Genomic DNA, 18,950 nt, shown 5'->3' with positions numbered 1-18,950 from the left:
TCCTCTGAATATGTGTGTGTGTGTGTGTGTGTCAGATGCAAAACAAAATAAATATATATATCGTGAAAAAATAAAACACGCTTGAAAAACAACTTACCTTTTAAGAGAGAGACAGACTTCAAAAAAAAACTTGTAGCTCACTGAACTTCCACGATGATATATATGTATACTGTCAGACAAACAAATTAAGAATACTGAACTGTCACGATTGACGTTCACTATGATAATGATGTTCAAAAGGAGAAACTGGTACGTTATATAGGAACCCCACCCACGCGACCTCTCTTGGTTAAAACACAATGAGCGCTATAGTCAATGAACCCCGTTGACCGATTCACTCATGCATGTATGTGTGTGTGTTGCCCTGGTACAAACGAACAATGCTATACTTTTCCAACAAAATACTTTTTTTTTGATGCGCACAATGTCCTGGGGGACATATGGCAATGAACGGGCGTTGACAGTTCCACCCATGCATGTTGTCGATCATTTCCTCGGCCTCTTCCACGCCCGTCAGGGGTGATGTGGTTTAAAATTCCAAAACAGCAAGTTGACGAGCGTTTTTTTTTGTTTCGATCCGAAAGATTTTTGGCTAAGCTCTAATTGCGTGAAACGGGTGACTCCGCTCTGCGAGAACCATCACAAAACTCAACCATGCTTGAAACGAAGCGTCCACCGGTTTCGTGTTTGTGATTACATAAAAAATAATACGCGAAAAGGTTTGAAAATTCGACATGCAGCAATGCAGCTTTTTTTTTGGTCGAGCATAATGTGGATAGGTGATCTTCCAAAGCGGATGTTGTGCTCGCTTCCGCCGCCTCTTCCTCTGATTCTATCATTATTGGGGATGTGGATTCTTCGTTCATGACCGTGGAGGCGGAAAAAATATAGATTCGCTTCGGGTGGAAGAGGATGCGAGGTGAATAGGTTCGGGGAGGAGTTGCCGTTGTTATAGCGGGGTTGCTGAGGTGGGGTCGTTTACCGCCGAAGCGGGCAGCGCAAAGGGCAATGCAGGCGAAACGAATATTTCTTGCGCCCTCAAAAAAATAACATTGTTCTCCAATCGAGCACACACGCTTGCAAGAAAGACAAAAAAGCTTGCGAGCGAAAAACTGCGAATCGTTCCAATATGCAGGTTCGGAGCAAAAAAAGCGAGTGATGTTTCGAAGCCACGAACGTTCGATTTCCGCATCATCGCATATCGCCGCCAAAGTTGCCTCGTTCAACGACGATAGTTTCGGAAACGGTTGCAAGATGCTTCGCACGTTGCGTGAAAACAGCTGCATCTTGGACGAAATTTCGGGTTCTTGCCGTGCAAGCCCCGGAATGGTCAACGTCTGGATCGATGCACTCATCGAATCGAAAATCGATTTCAATTTTTCTCTCCCACTCTCGAGCGACATTCTTGGTATTTTAGAACTCGTTCTCGAACGTTTCGCAGAAAATCCGGATCGTTTGAAAGCGTTTGGTCCGTGATGAAGACGTTGCGTTAAGCGATGGAACACAATTTCTCTATCGGGATTGAAAGATTTTGTTTGACCGAGCGTAGCTATCCACGCAAGCATCAAAAAAATTGCGCGAACGCTTTTGGGGAGCTTCGCACATATCAGTTTGTTTTTCATGGAGTAATCTACATAAGATTCCAGCATCGAGAACGAACAACGTTGATTAAATTTGTGGCAACATTCGTAATACAAATCCAAACTCGTGACGATTTCGCCACCACGCACCCTGGCGGGGTTATAGGGGCCAGGAATCCTAAAAAAAAACAATTATTATTTGTTTGTTTGCTTGCGTCACAATACAGAAATAATGAGAGGCGCGCGCGCGTGTGTGTGTGTGTGTGTTTGTGTGGCAGAGAGATCACATCGTTCCCGAGAGGTTTACAAATGTCACGATATATAAACATTGGTCCCGGACTTGGAAAATTACGATAAGGTGCATTCATCCTTCAAGGATGAGAAAGTGCATTTACTCATCACTGCTTTTCTGCGCTGTGAAACATCGTCAGCGCAATAAATGAGGCGCGGAACGTGGAGAGAAAGTGAGTTTTTGAGGTTTTGGTGCGGTTTTCTTAGAGGTCAAAAAATCAGGGGTGTCATAGAAGATACATTTACTATCTACTTTTGTATTCACTTGTTTGGCTAGAAACAAGCCGAGAGAGAGAGCGAATAAGAATGTAGTGATGGCGAGTTTCATCCTTGATGAGTTAAAGATGGATTTCTCGAGCATCATTGTTGTCTACGTCGCTTACCCGAATAGGGTACACCACATTTTTCTCAGTGAGGCCATAAACATTGATAGCCAACTGCGGGTTGTGTGCACGGGCCTCGAACTTGCTAATATTCGAGACGTCCACCAGGTAGTCGATCCCAACCATCGCATCTTCCAGCTCTGGCCCGTACTGCTTGTAGTGGTTAACTTGGCGTGGTTGTTTTTTCCAGTGGACAGGGTGCAACGCTGCAAGCACCGACCAGAGAAAGCACTTGGCGTCACTGTTCTGAATATTCAGGACAGCCTTCTTTGCCGCAATGGTAGGTGGTAAGGGAACGTTGCTGGACGCAGAGAGAGGTACAAACTTGTTAAGTTTGATACACAGCGAACCTCCTGAGCCCACAGCTTGATGTTCCTCCTGCTTGGCCACCAGCTCCTCGGCAAACTCGTTGAAGATGACCTTTAGGTTGTCGACATCCGCCAGATGCAGCGTCTTCGCCTTGGTATTGTGGTAGAAGCTATAAATTTCATCAGACGGCTTCTTGTATTGGCAGCACTGCGATGCGTAGAATTTAGTAGAGTGCGTTGCAAGCGCATCGCTGAGGATGGAAATAATTTTGGCTTGCACGTTCTCCAAAAAGCTACGCACGTCACATGAGCCCTCCGAAGTGAGGACAAAGTCCTCTAACAAACCCTCGAAAGCAGACTGGTTTACTTTCTCCACAGGCTTGACACGTTTGGCGGATGGTGGCAAGTCGGCTTTCGCTTTTCTTTTGGTCAAGCGTGGGACAGGTGCTCCGACGACTTTGCATGTTGTTATATGCTTTTTTAGATTAACAATAGTAATATGTTTACCGCACCTGGGACATGGTACTGTAGCGGTAACATGTTTACCAGGTACACAGGTACGGCGGTGTCTTTCGAAATGTTTACTTGAAACACCAGTTTCACACATAGGGCAAATTTTTACCGATTGAATCTTGTTGAAAAAATATTTGTGGGGTATGTTATTTTATATATATTTGGTGGAGTGTGACAAAATAAATACTTTGCAATAATAAAAAAAACATGGAAGGCTAATTCACGATGGTGCTGGGTTTGGTGTGTGTTATTTATGTATATGCTATTCTTGCTTAAGAGGTATGGTTAGCATGCAATAGATCAGTATGCTAGAAAATACAGAGGGGGGTTGAATCGATTTTATTTGCCAGTCGAATAGTTCTCGTCGAATCCTATTCAACAAACCTAAAATCATCATCCTAGCTCAATTAGGAGCCAAGAAAATCAATATCTTGGAAAAACGTCTTAAGAAAATTTTCTTGACAGGCCGGAAGTAACATCCTGACATACCGGAAGTCGACCTTCTTAAAGATTAAGATATTTGTCTTAAGACGTTTTCCAAGACGCTGAGAAGCAACTAGTCAGTGTTGCCAACTCCTATTGCTAGGTTAACTTCGCCTGTAAAATATCACATGGTGAAATTTTCTTGGGGAGGGTTGGCAACACTGCGGCACACTTAATGCTCCAGAACCGGTCAATTACATCTACTTGCCGCCAAGTCTGCTAATGCAGACGGCGATGTTCTCCTCCACCTTTTGCCAGCTAGCGACCTGCAGAACGTGTTCCGTTGTCGCCTTCTTGACACTTGGCAGGCCGAGTGGGATACGGAAACGAGGAACAAGCTTCGCTCTATTAAGCCTACCACAGGTGCTTGGCGTTCCTCGTCCCGTCCCTCTCGGCGAGAAGAAGTCATTCTAACCCGCATGCGTCTAGGACACAGCCGTCTTAAGCATAGTCACTTGCTACAAGCGCTGGACCCTCCGTTATGTCGTGTTTGTAATGTTATTTTAAGCATTCGACACATTCTCGTTGAATGTGTCGATCTTGCTTACCTCCGGCAGACTTTTAACCTTTCCGGCTGTTTGTCATCCCTCTTGGGTGATGACCAGAATTTTATCAAATGTTTTTAGTTTTTTACGAAGAGCTGGACTCTTCCACCGTCTGTAAGGAGGTTTTTAGTTTGTTTGTTCTGACTTTTTAATGTGTTGTGTTTGTCTCGTGCAGGTCTTTTTACAACCTTGCACTTTTAATTTTTTCGCAAGGGGCTATTTACTCCCCTTTTTAAGATTTGAGTCAGAATTTTAGATAAGGGGCTATTTTCCCGTATACATAGAAGGGTGCAAAATGGCCTTAAGTGCCGACACACCCAAACAATTTTAAATCAATCATGACCTGTACATGGGGAAATCTCCCCGGTGCTTCGTGAATGAGATCCGCTTCCTGGGCCTCATTTTCGATAAGAAATTAACATGGCTACCTCACCTTCGCCAGTTAAAGTTCTCTTGTCTACGAGTTCTCAACTTTTACGCGTTTTATCTCATACATCTTGGGATGCTGATAGGACGGTACTGCTTCGTCGGTACCGTACACTCATCAGGTCGAAGCTTGATTATGGATGTTTTGTGTATTCTTCTTCCCACCCATCTAGACTTCGCATCCTAGACACCGTCAACCATGCTGGTATACTTTCGTACCAGTCCAGTCGCCAGTTTATACGTAGAGGCATCTGAGCCGTTGCTGTCTCTGTGAAGACAGCGGCTGGTAGTGAACTACTTCCTCCATCTTCGCTATATGCCTTCACATCCTTCATTTCACACCATCTCCGACGAGAGTAGGCTGGCAAGGTATCGGCTCCACCCTAGTTCCACTAGACCATCTGGTGTTCGTGCAGACGAGATCCTGTCAGCACTTTGTGTTCACAGTGATCTTCCTGGCGTCTCTCCACTCATTCCGCCTCTCCTACCTTGGAGTTTCCTGCACTTTCCATCGATTTTTCCCTGACTGCCCTTCCTAACGCAGAAACACCAATGGTTGTATACCAGCAACGGTTTGTAGAACTTCGTGCGAAGCACCCCAATTTTAATGTGTTTTACACGGATGGGTCCAAGACAGTCGAATCAGTTGGTTGCGCCTTCGCCCTTGACTCTCAAAGTTCCAGTTTCTCACTACATCCTGCCTGTTCCATCTATACGGCAGAGTTGTACGCCATTCTAAAGGCACTGGACTTTGCAGACGTCAATGGTCTGAAGAAGGTCCTTGTGTGCTGTGATTCGACCAGCGTGTTGCAGACTCTGGATTCGCCGTATTCCCGGCATCCGGTAGCGCAACGCATATTCAGACGACTTGTGTCCTTATCTGCCAGTGCGGATGTTCACTTCTGTTGGGTCCCTACCCACTTTGGCATTTAGGGGAACGAAGCAGCTGATGCTGCTGCCAAGTCTGCTGATGCAGACGGCGATGTTCTGGTCCACCTTTTGCCTACTAGTGACCTGCAGAACGTGTTCCGTTGTCGCCTTCTTGACACTTGGCAGGCCGAGTGGGATACGGAAACGGGGAACAAGCTTCACGCTGTTAAACCCACCACAGGTGCTTGGCATTCCTCGTCCCATCCCTCTCGGCGAGAAGAAGTCATTCTTACCCGCATACGTCTAGGACACAGCTGTCTGACGCAGGGTCACTTGCTGCAAGGGCTGGACCCTCCGTTGAGTCGTGTATGTAATGTTGTTTTAAGCATTCGTCACATTCTCGTTGAATGTGTCGATCTTGCTTACCTCCGGCAGACTTTTAACCTTTCCGGCTGTTTGGCATCCCTCTTGGGTGATGACAGCAGCATTTTATCAAACGTTTTTAGTTTTTTACGAAGAGGTGGACTCTTCCACCATCTGTAAGCAGGTTTTTAGTTTGTTTGTTCTGACTTTTTAATGTGTTGTGTTTGTCTCGTACAGGTCTTTTTACAACCTTGCACTTTTAATTTTTTCTCAAGGGGCTATTTACACCCCTTTTTTTAAATTTTGAGTCAGAATTTTAGGTAAGGGGTATTTCCCCGTATACATGGAAGGGTGCAAGATGGCCTCAAGTGCCGTCGCACCCAGCAATTTTAAATCAATAACAATAACAATTCTGCAAGTCCGAACCTATACCCTTTGGACTAGAAATTGTGGTCCAAGCTTCAGGAGATGGCTTGTAAGAAGAGACATCCCAATATTGAAAGTTTAAAGTGGTTGGTCTCTTCTGAAGACAGTTGCTCATTTTCCAGTCGATGTGCTGCGTAATTCAATTGATCCATGGCCACAAAGACTTACGGAATGTGTGTGTGCTAAGGGCGGTCATTATGAATATTGATTTGTGATTTTGATTTGTCATGCATCCATTTCAGTAATGTTATTAGGATATTAAAATATCAAAATAGCATTTTGTGTCAATTTTTCTTAAATCTTTGTGACAGTATTTATGGTAAGACTAGGTAATTTAAACGGCTTGAACAGTCCCAATTAGCCTATCTTTGCTTAAGATATGCTTAAAATCATTGTTCATTGAGCTTTTGTCAACATAGAAAAAGGCAAAAATTATGGCATTTGTAGTTTGATATTGAAAGTAAAAATATTATTGCACACATCTTCATGTTTTAAAGTACTGTCAATAAATTCCATGAGTCTAGACTACAATTCCTTAAGTCACACCTTTTCTCAATTGTCAGTTTCACTAACATATTCCAATTTTGTTTATTAGCAGGCATTTTCTGTAGTATGCGTGAAGCATAATAATTGACACTGAAAGTGAACCCCCTCCATGTAGGACTGCCTTGACGGGGCGAGGGGGCTTAGTAAAGAGGCCAATTTCATCTCATCATTTCACCCATTCTTCATATCCATATCTCACGTTTTCACCATTCCATCACGTCATTCATCTCCATATCTTTGACCTCCCTCTAAGAAACTAAGGTAGGGAGGTCATTTTCATCTCATCATTTCACTCATTCTTCACATACATATCTCACGTTTTCACCATTCCATCACGTCATTCATCTCCATATCCTTTGCCCTCCCTATAACTAAGGGTCCTGCTAGAGGAGACAACCTCGATAAAAAACCCCTATCCCAAGGTGTGAGTTGCACGTGCCGATGGGACAGTGTTGGCTGCAGGGGTAGGTGCAGTCGCGAACGTGGCCTCGGGGATTTCGGTTTGGTCCTCGAGTAGCCTCCATTTTTGGGGGTAGGCCTTCCTCGGCATAGAGGGCATGTCGAGGCGACAATTTATGGACCCTCCACACTAACACATTTTGTATATGGGTACAAAAAACAACTCAAACGGGGGGAAACCCCAAAACGAGCGCGGCCTTCGAGCCCGCTCCAATTAGTGGAAAAGACAAGTAACGTGCCACGTTACCTTGTTATCAGTATTGTTGACAAGACCGATAGTAACGATGTTTCTGCAACAACAAAGAAACATGGAGCTGCTACATTGAAGGACTTGTCACCATTCCTTATCAAGAAACAGCTAGACTACGCCGCTGGTTCCGATGTTCCAGAAATAAAGAAGCTGAGAAACGGGAGACTACTTATCCAGACCAGCACAGATCGCTAGACCAACAACCTTTTAAAGTTACGATCTTTGGGCGACTTCACTGTTAATGTTGAACTCCATCATTACTTAACAGTAGTAAAGGTGTGATTCGCCACTGGGATCTGCTAAATGCTGAGGAGGAAGAGATCCTTGAAGCACTCTCAGACCAACATGTCACCGCAGAGCAGCGAATCAAGTCTCGCAAAATCCGGAGAACTTGTGCCAACTGCTTCGATTATACTAACGTTCCAAACGACCACTCTCCCAGATATTGTACGGGCTGGATATTTGAGACTCAAAGTCCGGCCATACATCCCTAACCCGATGCGATGTTTCAAATCCCAGCACTTTGGGCACACTCAGCCTTCCTGCAAGGCCAATACCGCCCTTTGTGGTAAGTGTAGTCTGCCTGATCATGGGACCGAACCTTGTTCTTCTGGTCCCAAATGCATTAATTGCCAAGGCGAGCACCCAGTCTGGCATCGTGACTGCCCCTCTTTCCAACAAGAGAAGAAAATCAGAGAGTTGGTCGTCACAGAGAAAATCTCTGCTGGTGAAGCAAAACAACGTCTCCGTGACAGTATACGCACCACTTTACCTGTGCCATTCGCTACAGTTGCTGCAGCTGCTCTTACCCGTCGCAGTATAGGGGTACAAACCAGCGACGTGTCCACGCAAACAACAACGCTTCCCGTAGCTCGCCCTGCTTCGAGGAAACCAGCAACCACTCCTCGCTCCACAGAGAAGAAGTTCAAACAGGTACATAGTAAAGAATACTTCCTGAAATCCAGTAGCTCTCCAGTGAGGGTGGCATCGACCACCCTGAAACTTAAAGCGCAGCTGAAAGCTGCCCGGCGGTCGCTCAAAGCACCCGCCCCAACTCCCCCTTCATCCCCTTCGCCCTCGGTGTCCTTACCCGAGGACATGATACAGGACGAAGCCACGGATGAAGAATTTATAAAGGTGACAGGGCCTAGAAATAGAGTACGCCTTAAAAGGTAACAATCTTACCTACAGATATGGCTTATTGTCTCCAATGGAACCTTAACGGTTTTCGAACGCATCTCGAGGAACTGCAAATTCTTATATCTGAAATTGACCCTGCCATCGTATGTCTCCAAGAGACACATTTTCGTCCAAATGAATCAGCGATTTTGAACGGATACACGCTTTACCCCACCGACAAGCTTCCTGAGGGTCGTCGTGCACACGGTGGTGTTGCAATCGGTGTTCGAGATAACATCCACTCTACGCCAATCTTTCTCACCACCCCCCTGCAAGCTGTCGCCGTGCGGGTCCATTTACCACGGCCGATATTTGTGTGCTGTGTCTACATCACAAGGGAGGAGCGATTCTCTCTTGAGGACCTCCTTTCTATATTCGAGCAACTTCCGTCTCCTGTAGTTCTTTTGGGCGATTTTAATTCCTACCATCGTTTGTGGGGCTCCGTTCGTACAGAGCCCCGGGGTCAAATTGTAGATCAATTCCGTGAGGCATCAGGTTTAACGTTGCTGAATGATGTAACTCCCACATATTTCAGTCCTTCCTCTGGCACATATTCTGCGTTGGACTTGCCTTTTGCAGTCCCAGCCTTGCTCCCACCACATCTTGGAGCGTTCATCCTGATCTCTGTGGGAGTGATCACTTCCCTCTCATTCTTACCTTCGAACATCTTCAGCACTCACGTGAACAACACCCTCACTGGAATCTCAGTCGGGCCGACTGGGAAGCCTTCGAGCGTGCAGTGGACCTTGAAGTCGATCTTGCGTCGCCTTTACCACCAATCGACGCCTTAGATGTCTTTGTGTCAGGAGTGCATGATGCTGCACGCACCTCCATTCCACATCCCAGTGGACCTGCGAGGCGACGCCCAGTCCCCTGGTGGACTGTGGAGATCGGTGCAGCCATCAAGGACCGCAATCATGCTCTCGATCGATTTAATAGGAACCACACTGCCGCAAACATCGAGCAGTTCCGCATTAAACGTGCCCGTGCCCGTCAGCTCATTCGAGCCAGTAAGAAGGCGTGCAGGGTCCAATACGTGTCTTCTCTGACGAAGCAGGCTTCGTCGAAAGCCGTTTGGACCAAAGTACGTCGCATCCAGGGGAGTGCATCTACTCCTCTGAGCGCTCTGGAGCTGGATGGGACGTTGTACACAGATTCCGGAGACATAGCTAATATCTTGGCCACGCAGTTTTCTGGTGCGTCTAGCTCTGTAAATTATGACCCACGTTTCCACCGTGAGAAGGAGCGTCAGGAACGACGCCCTCTAGTTTTTCGAAGTCATAACACCGAGCCATACAACTCTCCATTCACTGAACGGGAGTTCGATCAGGCACTTCGAGATTCTAAGAACACAGCTCCTGGAGTGGACAAGATCCACTATGAGATGCTTCGTCATCTGCCCATTGGAGCAAGAAATTTCCTTTTGGCGGTATACAACAGGCTTTGGTTGGAGGACTCTTTCCCCACTTCCTGGAAAGAAGCTGTTATTGTTCCCATCCTGAAACCAGGTAAACAACGCACCGCAGCCTCGAGTTACAGGCCTATTGCCTTAACTAGCTGTGTGTGCAAGTTGATGGAACGCATGATCAACAAGCGTCTCACCTGGTTTTTGGAGGAAAACTGCTTGATAAGTAATTTTCAATGTGGTTTTAGCTCCAACCGTACCACACTGGACCATCTGGTTCAGCTGGAAACACACATTCAGGATGCATTCCTCAACAAGGAACATTTAGTTGCAGTTTTCTTTGACCTCCAAAAAGCATATGACACAACGTGGCGTTTTGGCATCCTAAAGCAGCTCCATTCTTGGGGCGTCCGTGGCCATATGGCGTACTTCATTCAAAACTTTTTATCAGATCGTTTTTTCCGCGTACGTGTTGGGAACTCCTTTTCGGATCTTCACGAACACGAGAACGGTGTCCCGCAGGGCAGCGTATTAAGTGTGACTCTGTTTGCCATAGCAGTGAACAGTGTTATGGCAAGCATTGTTGCCCCTGTACATGGTCTTCTGTATGTAGACGATCTCACGATCTTTTGTCGCTCACGGAATCTCGCGTCAGTTTCTCGTCAACTCCAACTGACCATAAACCGTTTTGTTGAGAGGTCCTCCCAAACAGGTTTCACCTTCAAATCCGTGTGTGTTCACTTTTGTCGTCAACATACATGTCATTTCGATCCTGACCTGTTCATGGGGAAATCTCCCGTGTGCTTCGTGAATGAGGTCCGCTTCCTGGGCCTCATTTTCGATAAGAAATTAACATGGCTACCTCACCTTCACCAGTTAAAGTTCTCTTGTCTTCGAGTTCTCAACATTCTACGTGTTTTATCTCATACTTCCTGGGGTGCTGACAGGACGGTACTGCTTCGCCTGTACCGTGCACTCATCAGGTCGAAGCTTGATTATGGATGTGTTGTGTATTCTTCTGCCCGTCCATCTAGACTTCGCATCCTAGACACCGTCCACCATGCTGGTATACGTTTGTGCTGTGGTGCGTTTCGTACGATCCAGTCGCTAGTTGTATGTAGAGGCATCTGAGCCGTCGCTGTCTCTGCGAAGACAGCGGCTGGTAGTTAACTACTTCCTCCATCTTCGCTCGATGCCTTCACATCCTTCATTTGACACCATCTCCGACGAGAGTAGGCTGGCAAGGTGTCGGCTCCACCCTAGTGTCACTAGACCATTTGGTGTTCGTGCAGACGAGTTCCTGTCAGCACTTGGTGTTGACAGTGATCTTCCTGGCGTCTCTCCACTCATTCCGCCTCTCCCTACCTGGGAGTTTCCTGCACCTTCTATCGATTTTTCCCTGACTGCCCTTCCAAAGGCAGAAACACCAATGGTTGTATATCAGCAACGGTTTTTAGAACTTCGTGCGAAGCACCCCAATTTTAATGTGTTTTACCCGGATGGGTCCAAGAGAGTCGAATCAGTTGGTTGCGCCTTCGTCCTAGACTCTCAAAGTTTCAGTTTCTCGCTACATCCTGCCTGTTCCATCTTTACGGCAGAGTTGTACGCCATTCTAAAGGCACTGGACTTTGCAGACGTCAATGGTCTGAAGAAAGTCCTTGTGTGCTGCGATTCGACCAGCGTGTTGCAGTCTCTGGATTCGCCGTATTCCCGGCATCCGGTAGCGCAACGCATATTCAGACGGCTTGTGTCCTTATCTGCCAGCACAGATGTACACTTCTGTTGGGTCCCTAGCCACGTGGGCATCCAGGGGAACGAAGCAGCTGATGCTGCCGCCAAGTCTGCTGATGCAGATGGCGACGTTCTCGTCCACCTTTTGCCAGCTAGCGACCTGCAGAATGTGTTCCGTTCTCGCCTTCTTGACACTTGGCAGACCGAGTGGGATGTGGAAACGGGGAACAAGCTTCACGCTGTTAAGCCCACCATAGGTGCTTGGCGTTCCTCGTCTCGTCCCTCTCGGCGAGAAGACGTTATTCTCACCCGCCTGCGTATAGGACACAGCCGTCTCACGCATGGTCACCTACTGCAAGGGCTGAACCCTCCGTTGTGTCGTGCTTGTAATGTTATTTTAAGCATCCGACACATTCTCGTTGAATGTGTCGATCTTGCTTACCTCCGGCAGATTTTTAACCTTTCCGGCTGTTTGTCATCCCTCTTGGGTGATGACAACAGTATTTTATCACGTGTTTTTATAGTTTTTTGCGAAGAGCTGGACTCTTCCACCGTCTGTAAGGAGGTTTTTAGTTTGTTCTGACTTTTTAATGTGTCGTGTTTGTCTCGTGCAGGTCTCTTCACAACCTTGCACTTTTAGTTTTTCCCAAGGGGCTATCTACACCCCTTTTTTAAATCTCAGTCAGAATTTTAGATAAGGGGACATTTCCCCGTATACACAGAAGGGTGCGAAATGGCCTTAAGTAGCGACACAACCATAAGTTTTAACTCAATCAATCAGAATTTTAGATAAGGGGACATTTCCCCGTATACACAGAGGGGTGCGAAATGGCCTTAAGTGCCGACGCACCCATAAATTTTAACTCAGTCAATCAATCAATCAACTGAAAGTGAAGTTACACATCTAATCTTGACTGCTTAGTTCTCTTGCATCAAAAACACATGCACACACACCTTTAAGATGTAATTCTGCTGGAGGTTTTTGAAAGGGCATAAATGTAACCCATTAATTTTTCAATTCAATGTTTCTTACTTCTAACATTTCCATCTGATAAAGAAGGAAAAGAAACTTCTATTAACAGAAAATGAAGAAACACAAAACTAAATAATCTTAGAGATTCACAAACGTGCATAACATAATATGTCAGAGCTCTGCAAGAGCCTGTCAGTTGACTTCCGTTGCGCGACATGTGGTTCGCACGTAGATTTCCAGTAACATTGTTTTCTAGCTTTCCCAATTGGATTCAGCTATTTCTTTTCGAGTAGCTCTTAATTGTCCTCACAATGGTGGACAAACTATCTTTGGGGCAGGGGGGGAGGCCTCTAATGGAAATTGAACTTAAAACTGTTTGTACTAAAATCATTTATGAGCGATAACCATTTGGCTATGCAGGAACCCAAAATGAACCATTACTTGGATGATAACCAAAAAAATCCTAATTACATGTATTTCTTATTCACAATTGATATAGAATTAACAAATTGTCATTATTCCATCCCACTAGTTATATTCCAAAGAGAGGTGCCTTCCCGATGGTGCAGTGGCAGCATCGCTGCCTTGTAATCAAGTGGTCCTGAGTTCTATACCCGGTGGAGGCACATAGTGGTTCGGATCCCACTTTGAATTGTAGGCCAAGTCCCGATTAGCCTTACTGTGTATAAAGTGGACTTAAAGCACCAAATCAAATCAAAATATTCCAAATAGATTGTGTTAAAATGTAGGAACAAAAATGAAGGTATAAATTGGATGTTTCTACAAAAATGTTTCTACATCATACAATTAAACAATTCCCCCTCCATGTAGGACTGCCTTGACGGGGCGAGGGGGCTTAGTAGGGAGGCCAATTTCATCTCATCATTTCACCCATTCTTCATATCCATATCTCACGTTTTTCACCATTCCATCACGTCATTCATCTCCATATCTTTGACCTCCCTCTAAGAAACTTATGTAGGGAGGTCATTTTCATCTCATCATTTCACTCGTTCTTCACATCCATATCTCACGTTTACACCATTCCATCACGTAATTCATCTCCATATCTTTGCCCTCCCTATAACTAAGGGTCCTGCTAGAGGAGACAACCTCGATAAAAAAAACCCTATCCCAAGGTGTGAGTTGCACGTGCCGATGGGACAGTGTTGGCTGCAGGGGTAGGTGCAGTCGCGAACGTGGCCTCGGGGATTTCGGTTTGGTCCTCGAGTAGCCTCCATTTTTGGGGGTAGGCCTTCCTCGGCATAGAGGGCATGTCGAGGCGACAATTTATGGACCCTCCACACTAACAAATTTTGTATATGGGTACAAAAAACAACTCAAACGGGGAGAAACCCCCAAAACGAGCGCGGCCTTCGAGCCGGCTTCAATTAGTGGAAAAGACAAGTAACGTGCCACGTTATCTTGTTATTAGTATTGTGCAGAAGACCGACGATGAATCTGGAACAACAACGAAGAAACATGGAGCTGCTACATTGAAGGACTTGTCACCGTTTCTTATCAAGAAACAGCTAGACTACGCTGCTGGTTCAGATGTACCAGAAATAGAAAAGCTGAGAAACGGGAGTCTACTTATCCAGACCAGCACAGATTGCCAGACCAACAATCTTCTAAAGCTAAGATCTTTGGGCGACTTCCCTGTTAATGTTGAACCACATCGTCAACTTAACAGTAGTAAAGGTGTGATTCGCCACTGGGATCTGCTAAATGTTGAGGAGGAAGAGATTCTTGAAACACTCTCAGACCAACATGTCACCGCAGTGCAGCGAATCAAGACACGAAAGTCCGGAGAACTTGTTCCAACTGCATCAATTATTTTGACCTTCCAAACGATCACTGTCCCAGATAGGGTACGGGCTGGATATTTGAGACTCAAAGTCCGGCCCTACATCCCTAACCCGATGCGATGTTTCAAATCCCAGCACTTTGGGCACACTCAGCCTTCCTGCAAGGCCACTTCTGCCCTTTGTGGTAAGTGTAGTCTGCCTGATCATTGGACCGAACCTTGTTCTTCTGGTCCCAAATGCATTAACTGCCAAGGCGAGCATCCAGTCTGGCATCGTGACTGCCCCTCTTTCCAACAAGAGAAGAAAATCCGAGAGTTGGTCCTACAGAGAAAATCTCTGCTGGTGAAGCAAAACAACGTCTCCGTGAAAGCATACGAACCACTTTACCTGTGCCATTCGCTACAGTTGCTGCAGCTGCTCTTACCCGTCGCAGTGTAGGTGTACAAACCAGCGACGTGTCAACCCAAACAACAACGCTTCCCGTAGCTCGCCCTGCTTCGAGGAAACCAGCAACCACTCCTCGCTCTCAAGAGAAAAAGTGGAAGCAGGTACACAGTAAAGAATACTTTCTGAAGACCAGTAGCTCTCCAGTCAGGGTAGCAGCCACCACCCTGAAACTTAAGCTGCCCGGCGGGCACTCAAAGCACCCTCCCTCGCTTCCCCTTCTTCATCCCCTTCGCCCTCTGTGTCCTTACCCGAGGACATGATACAGGACGAAGCCGCGGATGAAGAATTTAACAAGGTGACAGGGACCAAAAATAGAGTACGCCTTAAAAGGTTACAATCTTACCTACAGATATGGCTTATTGTCTCCAATGGAACCGGGGTGTAAGGGGTGCTGCTTCCACGTAGTGCACCCAAAAGTCAACCTCACTTCCACGTAGTGCACCCTGGACAAGAGACTAACGAGGCTCTGGCGACTGGCGCTATGGCCAGTATAATTTTGTGTGTGTTGTCCTGTTTTATGTCCTTGTGTGTGCTGAGTGCGCGTTTACAGCCTCAGCTTTTAACAAGTCAGAACATTTTAAGGTTTTAAAGTTTTTAGTTATGCAACGTTTGAGTTGTAATTTGTAATGGTAAGGGGCTGGACCCCGTATAATGTGACGGGAGCAAATTAGCCTAAGTGCTGACGCTCCCAAAATTTTAAATTCAAATTCAAATTCAAATTCCAATGGAACCTTAACGGTTTCCGAACGCATCTCGAGGAACTGCAAATTCTTATATCTGAATTTGACCCTGCCATGATATGTCTCCAAGAGACGCATTTTCGTCCAAATGAATCCGTGATTTTGAACGGATACACGCTTTACCGCACCGACAAGCTTCCTGAGGGTCGTCGTGCACACGGTGGTGTTGCAATCGGTGTTCGAGATACCATCCACTCTACACCAATCTTTCTCACCACCCCCTCCAAGCTGTCGCCGTGCGGGTCCATCTACCACAGCCAATATCTGGCACATATTCTGCGTTGGACTTGTCCTTCTGCAGTCCCAGCCTTGCTCCTACCACATCTTGGAGCGTTCATCCTGATGTCTGTGGGAGTGATCACTTCCCTCTCATTCTTACCTTCGAACATCTTCAGCAATCACGTGAACACCACCCTCACTGGAATCTCAGTCGGGCCGACTGGGAAGCCTTCGAGCGTGCAGTGGACCTTGAAATCGATCTTGCGTGGACTTTACCACCAATCGACGCCTTAGATGTCTTTGTGTCAGGAGTGCATGATGCTGCACGCACCTCCATTCCACATCCCAGTGGACCTGCGAGGCGACGCCCAGTCCCCTGGTGGACTGTGGAGATCGGTGCAGCCATCAAGGACCGCAATCATGCTCTCGATCGATTTAATAGGAAGCATACTGCCGCAAACCTCGAGCAGTTCCGCATTAAACGTGCCCGTGCCCGTCAGTTCATTCGAGCCAGTAAGAAGGCGTGCTGGGTCCAATACGTGTCTTCTCTGACGAAGCAGGCTTCGTCGAAAGCCGTTTGGACCAAAGTACGTCGCATCCAGGGGTGCATCTACTCCTCTGAGCGCTCTGGAGCTCGATGGGACGTTGTACACAGATTCCGGAGACATAGCTAATATCTTGGCCACGCAGTTTTCTGGTGCGTCTAGCTCTGTAAATTATGAACCACGTTTCCGCCGTGAGAAGGACCGTCAGGAACGACGCCCTCTCGTTTTTCGAAGTCATAACACCGAGCCATACAACTCTCCATTCACTGAACGGGAGTTCGATCAGGCACTTCGAGGTGTCAAAATTTGGGGTGGGGTTTAAATCCTAAACTGGTTAACAATTTCTTTTCATTTCTAAAAAAAAAAAATGAAAAGGCCCGCTAATCTCCACCACGTGTCATTCTATAGAATGAAGGGATCTGAACCAGTTGTTTCTGCAATTAATTGCTGGGGTGATGTAAACTACTCATCATTCATCCTCTTGATGAGACGACTCGTCATTGACATGACGAGTTATCGCTTGGCAATGCGAAAGGTACACTATTACACTAGGGACTAGACTACAGAAAAGACAATGGTCACTCGTTGGGTTTTGTGAACCGTTGAACCTGAATCATGGCTGGGTGTTAGGATAATTACCTGTCTATCTGAAGTCTTTAGCTGAATCGAAATAATCGAAGTCCTCTGTAACCTTCTCTCTTATGCTGACCAAAGCGTGCTTCCACTACTGACCTCCTGCCTTGCTGACCACCTTCTCCCTCTCCACTCAATCCCAAAAGTCCATCACTTCCCAGCTTGTCTCACCTCTATATTCCCTGGCCATCGAGCTCTTCCTCGATGCCGAATCGCCGAATCGTGTGATTATAATCATTGCTACCATGTAAACCGCTGACTCTAAAACCAGAAGTATTACCTGTTTCCTGAATGCTCAGGAGGTTTGCATGGCACAACACAATGCATAGTAAACATGCCTCAGAGGCTTGAGACAGCTGAGAAAAACAAGTGAATGCCCTGGTCAACATGAAGCGTTCAGAGAGACTTAATAAAATAAACATACAATCCTAGGGATTGATACGATTTCAATATCGAAAAGTACGTACGTTCTAAATTCTGAGACTATCCTGAAAATATTTCCACAGAAGGCAATCATATCTTCTTCAATGGAATTTCACTCGAAGCTCCTTGTATATTAGTTCGGTTTGTAAAATTGTAAGAAAGGCATGACACGACAAACATTTCCCGTCAAATTTAGTGTGCACAACAGCATGTTCATGGTGGTAGTATCCTTCTGCGCAATGATGGGCGCACAGAAACAAAGCTACACTGAGAGAAAAAATAGTTATTTCTTTCTATTGACAGTACACACAAAAAATATCTGCTTCAACTGAAGAATGGATGAAAACATTTTCTCTGGGTGATTTAGAATTCAATCAGATTGCAAAACTTAAAATAAAATATTCTATTCAAATGACTAAATGGACATGATAAAGACTGAGTACGCAAACTTACTCACTTTAGAAAACGGCTTCTTCAATTTTGACTAAAACGCCCGCAAATATATCGATTTAGTCACTATTGACTAAACCATTTTTAACAGTGTACAGAGAAGCGGTACTGATTACTCTTGACTACCCTAGTAGTCATAAAAAAGTTTTTAGGAACAAACTGAGAGAATGTGGAGTGGCGTATACGTCCTCAAGAGGAAAGCTTGTTAAGGCTAGGGAAATAGCAGATAAGAAATGCTGCTGTTCAAAGAAATGTAACACAATTTGAAACCCTTGGAAAGACGACTGGACATTTATCGCCAGTTTTACTCTTTGGAATGGTCGCTAAAAAATGCTTTCATTATGGGATCAATCACGGTAACCCCTGTTCAAAGACATCGGAAGAAAGCTGGAAAAACAGGAAAATTTGTAGCACAGGAACAAAAGTGCATTGGCTTCAAATGCATCACATCATTCTCAGCAAGGACAGTCCACTGATGTTCACTGCATGCTATAAATTCCAAAAAGTGAATCCCCTGTTTGTTGATCTCAGAAAAACTAAACTTGTCCAGTCCCATCCAAGTGGATTTAAGAGAACTACACCACTCTTGTACCCTCAAGGGTGCAAGATTACATCTGAGAAAAATAAAGATCTGTTGCAGCTCTTAAAGTACATACCTCCAGTGCATCATGAATTTTACAGACACCTTGCAACAGCGGCTGCAGCAACAGAACAAGATGAAGATAGCACAGATGTCTGACCAGGGTCACAAGAAACATGGTGGTTCTTTGTACGGTTTCATTTTCAGATAGCCCCCCCCCCCCTCCATGTAGAACTGCCTTGACGGGTCGAGGGGGCTTAGTAGGGAGGCTATTTTCATCTCATCCTTTCACCCATTCTTCATATCCATATCTCACGTTTTCACCATTCCAACACGTCATTCATCTCCATATCTTTGACCTCCCTATAAGTAAG

The sequence above is a fragment of the Lepisma saccharinum genome, chromosome 12 (assembly GCF_977018435.1).
Source record: "Lepisma saccharinum chromosome 12, izLepSacc3.1, whole genome shotgun sequence".
NCBI lineage: Eukaryota > Metazoa > Arthropoda > Insecta > Zygentoma > Lepismatidae > Lepisma > Lepisma saccharinum.
Note: the sequence above shows the minus strand (reverse complement) of the source record.